Source organism: Condylura cristata, unplaced genomic scaffold, assembly GCF_000260355.1.
Source record: "Condylura cristata isolate star-nosed mole 26May11 unplaced genomic scaffold, ConCri1.0 scaffold00019, whole genome shotgun sequence".
Lineage (NCBI taxonomy): Eukaryota > Metazoa > Chordata > Mammalia > Eulipotyphla > Talpidae > Condylura > Condylura cristata.
In genome coordinates, this window is record NW_004567120.1 from 13,138,953 (window position 1) to 13,146,036 (window position 7,084).

Genomic DNA, 7,084 nt, shown 5'->3' on the forward strand with positions numbered 1-7,084 from the left:
AAAAAAAAAACAACCCACAATATAATGAAAAATGTAACACAATTTAAAAGACTGTTAACCAGCTTATAAGGACAATGTGGCACTTAATAAACACTTGTCATAACTTAAAAAAGATAAAGCAAACCCTATAATTCTTCTGAACCTCTTAGGCAGAACTTAACTAGGTATTAATGCATTTAAGGGTCACTCTTTTTGCATTTAAATAGGAAGAGTACAAGGCTGCTGTGGAACCATGTGAGATAAAAAGATCATGTGAACTCTGTTGCCCCACCTGCACACGCAGGACCCCAGCCCTTAAATTCCCTTCCAGATAGAGGGTAGTACCCAAAGGTACTCACTTGTGCTTACAAACAATTCCTGTGAAATTACAGGTGAGTGGCACATTCTATCCTGTCCTGCTCTTTTCTTCCCTTGGATATTGCCATGTCTGCTGGGCACAGCTGCCCTCCTGGGTCCTGCTCCTTCCACGGCCCCTCCATCACCATCCTCCAGGTGCAAAGCCTCACTTACACTGGAGTCCATGCTGGGTCAAAGCTGAACCTTGCGACCTATGTGTCTACAGAGAATGTCCCTCCTCCAGCTTTAATATCAAACTTATCCAGGTGGACACTATGCCAGCCCTGCTTAAACCTCAGTGTCTTAAAGAATTCTCAGCAAAATAGTCCTTCTGTTTTTTGTTTTTGTTTTTTTTCTCTCTCTCTGAAAGCCTCTCTTCACTAGATTCAAGCGCAGACCTGGGCTAGGAGACAAATTAGTGAGCCAGACAATGCTGTGTATTCAGAATTGGAATCTTCCTCCAAAATAATCTCCAAGGATAACTTAGGTTTTACTTACCTAACTTGCCTTAGGGTGGGTTCTCTTCCACGGGCTTCCAAGGGCAGCCTTGCCTTACCAGTTCAACTGTCTTGCTCAGCTCGTATAAATTGAAGAGGAGAATAAGACTTAGGTCGTTCCCCTTGAACCCCACCCCACATCAACAAGAGACATGCAAAAGTACTTTATAATGTGATATATGTATGTGCATATACATATATATGGGTATCAGATATTATGATTTATCTATTAAAATAACCTCATAAAACTTAAGACTGTTTTATTGATCTTGCTAATCTTAGGAACACAGTGGTTAATATTTTTTAATTATGTGATTAATTTTTTAATATCTGTTTTGATTGACTTTACAAGCTTCAATAAGTGTTCATTTCTCTAGAAAGCATGGTTTGCAATTCCAAAAGTATCAAAGTGGGGAGAGGGATTGTTTCTCCAAATTCAATATTAAAATTATTTAAATATATATCTGTGTTTCTCTTATAAAAAAAAAAAGGCAGATGTGTGCTCTGCTCCAGACCCACTAACTTTATCTGTATAACAGAGAGCCACGCTATAGAAAATAATCTCCTGCTTTTAGTAAGAAGACATAAATAGAAAAAAATGCAGACACTGCATCAGAATTTAAAGGTGAAGACATTTTTAAGAAACTAAAAGTGTCTTCGTAGATAATGCTAAACTCTAGATATCTGGCAGCAGAGCAACACCATATATAGAAATAAAGTGAAGGCAAGATGTATGTAATGTCATTGCTTCCAAAATGAGTAAAATGCATCAGATACAAATTCAAAGCTTTTCTTTGGTAATTAACTCACAAAATGGTAAGTTTACACTGTCGCCTTGACTGCGTTTTCCATTTTCACTGTATGTACCATTTTGGGGGAATCTTCATGTTTCTAGCAATAGCCTGATAGACACTGGTTGAACTAGTTTCCACCTGAAGTGAGATGTGGGGCCAGGGGCCACCCTAAGCCAGTTTGACAAGACAGGATGGACCCATCCCCCTGGCGCCCAGAGGGATGCCACCCAGTCAGGATGTGGAGGGGCTCCCCCAAGCCCCACTCCTCTCCAGGGGGCTCTGGCTTTGGCTTCTGCGCCCCGCCAGCCTGCAGGGGGCACCAGACCTCCAAGCGATGGCCAGACTTGTCCTGTCAGATCTGCAGGTGGATGGCTGTCCCCACTGCGGGTCAGGGCACTTTGCCTTCCCCTCCTTTTCCCTGTCTCTCTGGGCAACCTTGAGTAGGGAAGGACACAATGCCCAGGGGTTCCTAACAGAGCCATGGCTGGGATAGTCTGAGCAAGCAGATGTCTGACCTGGGCCTGGCCAGCTAACTTGGAGCTGAAGCAGATGGGAGCTGGCCCTTCCTTCAGAGTCTAGGGAAGTAGTTCCCCCAGTGGGACTGGACCTCAGGTCAGTCTTCACTACCTCTGTGCCCACAGGAAATATCCCAATCACATGTCCATGAAGGGACTTGCAGACCAGGAATTATATTCCAAAATAGAAATCAGTGAAGGTTCCAGGACATTGGAGAGAGCCCTCAGCAACCAGGATGCCCTGGCTCTTAGGGGACAGTATGAACAGACCCCCTCTAAGTGAGATGGCCTAGAGGAGATCGTGGAGGCCATAGAGTCACACCTTTTAGATATTTTCTCAAAAGAACCTTTGGTTCTCCCTTGACATTTATGCTAAGGCCTCACTTGCCTTGGACTGCTCCCATACTGTGGCTGTGCAGGTGGGTGGTGAAAGCTGGGCCTTTTGTGCTCATTTCAGGACCCCTTTAGTCTTTGCCAGTATTCTCCTTGCCAGTACTCTCCATTGGTCTGGTCAACACTTGCTCAATACACCGCAGTCCGAGGCTCTTTCTCCCTGAATCTCCTTCCTTTCCTCTCTCCTTTCACAGGTATGAGACATGCATCACTGCCTGAAGGCTAACCTCATCTCCTCCTGCACCTTCCCACTTTATCTGGCATAGGTGTTTCCCCAATAAATCTCTGGTATGTCTAATTATGTCTTGGCAACTGTTTCTAAGAGAGCCAGAAAACTAGAGTCATGGTGCATTCACTGATAAAATATCAAGTTTCACATTTTTTCAATAATATTTTCCAGAGAGGCAACATAAGATTATCGTTAAAAGCGAGACCCACTAAACATAGACCAAAGAATAGAATAGAAAACCCAGAAATAAAGGCATACATATATGGACAACAAATCATTGGTAAAGACGCAAAGAATACAGAATGGGAACAAGGAGCTTTTCCAATAAATGATGCTGGGAAAATTGGACCACCACATGCAAAAGAATGAAGCTAGAATAAAACCTCACACCATGCACAAAAACCAACTCAAAATGGAAATAATTGAATATGAGGCCTGAAACCTTAAAATATATAAAAGAAAATATAGGCAAAACACTGCATGGCATACATCTCAGTAACATCTTTAAAGGCTCATTTCCCAAAGCAAAGGAAATGAAGGAACAGATACACAGCGGGGATTATATCAAACTGAAAAGCTCTGTACAGAGACATTAACCAAAACAAAGAGACACCCTACTGATGGGGAGAAAAATCTTTGCACTCCAGACAACTGATAAGGACTGATCAAAAAGATCTACAAAGAGCTTACACTGCTCAACAAAGTAAACAATTCAGTCAAATAATGGGCAGAAGAGCTAAAAAGATACTTCTCTAAAGAGGAAATGCAAATGGCCAAAAGGTATAAGAAAAAATGTTCACCACTACTTAAAGTCAGGGAACTGCAAATCAAAAACCACAATGAGTTATCACCTTACACCAGTGAGAAAGACACATATTAAAAAACAAACTAGCAGGCCCTCCCTGGTGGTGCAGCGGGTTAAAGCACTGCACTGAGAAGCTAAAGCCACTTCCACATGAGTTCGATCCTGCCTGCCCCGGAGGTTATCACATGGCGTGGCAGACCTCTCCTGACCCGCCCGCTGCTCCCCTCAGCAGTGTACTTCGTTGATCTGCCTGTTCTGCTCCCCACTCTGTCTCTGGTCGATCTGCCTGTTCTGCTCCCCACTCTGTCTCTGGTGAAGCCTCTCACCGCCCCTGAGCCTCTGGCCTGTACCCCAGTTCTGTATGTACAAAGAAGTAAATTAAAAAAAAAAACAAACAAACTAGCAACAGCAAATGTTGGCAAGGATGTAGAGAAAAAGGAACTTTCTTACACTGCTGGTGGGAATGAAAGCTGGTCCAACCATTATGGAGAGTTGTGTGGAAGTTCCTCAAACTACTAAAACTGGAGCTTGCATTTGACACAGCAATTCCACTCCTTGGAATCTACCCAAAGGACACAAAAACATTAATTCAAAAGGATACCTGCACCTCTATGATTATTGCAGAACTATTTACAACAGCTAAGATGAGGAAGCAACCCAAATGCCCAAAAATAGATGATTGGATCAAGATGTGGTATATATGCACATTAGAATATTACTCAGCAGTTAAAAATGGTAAACTCATGCCATTCACAGCAACATGGATGGAACTGGAAGGGATTATGCTCAGTGAAATAAGCCAGAAGGAAAAAGAAAAATATCAGATGGCTTAACTTACAAGAATAATATTGGGGAACCAAATAAGGGATCAGGAAACAAAATAGTTAAATAAAAATTAAAAGGCAACTATAAATCAGACACTCTGCAGGGGAGGGAGAAAAGGAAGAATCAAAACAGGGAAAGGAAGAGCACAAGGGACTATGGTGATGTGCACAGGTGAACTGGTGGTGGGAATTTTGCGGGGGCTACCCCTGAGAGGAGAAAGCACACATTGTACAAATATGAAGAATGAGGTTAAAAACTATATATATAAAATGTTAGGCTAACTGGGTTCAGCTGCCAAGTCTCTCACTTTTATCTGTGTGTCCTTAGCCTGTGTGTCCCTTTTCTAATGTAGGGATAACCACACTACTTCCTTTTTGGGTCGTTGTTTTATATAAATTATTATATAGAACAGGTAATGTCCCACACATGGTAAATAGGATCAGCTATTTTACCATCTTTTTTTTGAAAAAGATTTATTTTTTACTTATGCATAAAAGAACTGGGGTACAGGCCAGAGGTCTGGGGGATAGGGTGAGAGGATTCACCAGAGAGAGTTGGGAATAGAACAGGCAGCTCTACTGAAATACACTGCTGAGGGGAGCAGTGGGCAACACAGCAGAGGTCTGCTGCACCATAGGTCAGCTCCCTGGCCAGGGATAAAACTCATGCCATAGTGGTTGGTGATAAGCTTGACAGCACTGATACTTTAACCCCTGTGCCACCAGGGAGGCCCCAATATCAGCTATTTTACCATCTTTGATAGATGAAGTCAGAGGAGGGGAAGTGTCTTTCCAGGTCCTGTAGTTACGGATAAGTCTGATACTGGAACTCTTAATCTAAAGTTCTGGAGTTTTAATGTTTTGTTCATTTTTAATTGAAAAGCTAAAATTAAGGTTTAGGGAAACACATAAACTAGTTAACAACAGCATGCTGATTGTGTCACCTACCTTCAGTTCCACTGGATGGGTAACTCCAAAAATGAGAGTGGCTTGGTAACATTGATGTTTTTCCTATACTATAGCCATGAGATGACTTATTCTGGAATACAGAAATGGCAATGAAGAGCATACCTAGTTCCTCTTCTCGTCACATTAACAAATGTTCTTCACAGGTCCATGTGTCTAAGGTGTGATTTGCAAGGTAAAAAAAAAGGCAGGGTGGTAGGGAAACCAACATTTGACCCTGCTGAAATGGCTTGCTGGTTCCTTAACCCCAGTGACAGTCCTGTGCAGTAGGTAGCATTACTTCCCTTAAATAAAAAGAAACAACTTGTTTTTTTCCCATGAGTCTGAGTCTAGAAAATTAGAGCTTGTATTCCTAACATAGGTCTGTCACACTCCAAAGCCCGTACCCTAACTTTACTTTTTTTTTTTTTGACTTTAGATGGTGATCTTCTGAAACTGGGGGATTGATTGGTTGGTTTAAATTTGCATGACAGGATGTTAAATGGAATTTTCCTCTTATGCACCAAGATGCAACAGATTCGATGTTCTAAAGCCAGGTTTGCAAAGGAAAGAACTAAGCAGCTCTCAAACATACAAGGATTAAAAGGATTGAGAGAGGCAATATGGAAATTTTGTGGATTTCTTTGGAATGGGTTTCCAAAGAAGGGGATAGTTGGAGTGGTTTCCCCTGGCACCGAAGGCTTTCCCTGGGTCCTATGCAGCTTAATATTTAGTTTCTGGACTTTGGAGACACAGTGAAATGAGATCTGACTGAAGCATGAGAAATCTCATGGGCTAGAGTGTGGGTGTGGCGATGGTGAGAGCAAATGAGAAGAGGCTATATTGGGATGTTTGTATTCCCAATTTCTTTTGGGCAAAATATACTTTAATGATTCTTATGTACCAGAAGTGGGCCCTGCAGGAGAACAAAGTGCTTGAGAGGCCTGCCAAAGAAAACTATTTGGCTGTGCTAGGGATACTACCACAGAAACAGGAATGGACTACTGTTAGTTCCAGAGATTGAAGGAGAAAGAGCAATAGAATGTTTTGCTGTTGACACACGTTGCAGTAGGGGAGCCTGAGACAAGTCAGCTTTAAATAAAGCCAGACCCTGAAAGCATGAAGCTAACTTACTATGCGGCCAGTTGAGAACTTTCTGCTTACACCCTTCCATTAACCCTAGAGAACTGAAGTCACAATTAGAAAGTTGGGAAGGGTGGGAAAAGAGAAACCGAGTACATCACTTCCTCTCAAAGTGGGAGGTCCACTAGAAATTGGTGCTGAGGGTGGAAAGCTTAGCTCTAAAGAGTTCCGAGTCTTTCATTATTTGGAGCTGGGGGTTCTAATCACTGAAACCCCATTTGTGATTTAAAATGACAGTAAGAGCTTTATAGAGTGAGTAGCAAAGCCATGAGGCCTGAGAAAATTAATTTTAAAGGTATATATTGTGCCATGCTCCTATACTGAATGCTAATATTTTTACATTAATTTTGCTACACCAGCCTTCTTTTTGCTTAGCATTGGCCCAGTATGTCTCCCTCCATCCCTTTATTTTAACCTTTTCCAGAACTGTAAGTACACCTCTGAGAAAAAGCCTGAAACGAGATTCTGTGCCTTGAAAAAATCCAATCCGTGGGTTTGTCTTTTAATGAGCTTAATCTACTTACATTTATTGTGATCAACATACTACAGACATATATTTTCCCATTTTATATGGTTTTCTATTTACCATGTTTTTTCTTTGCA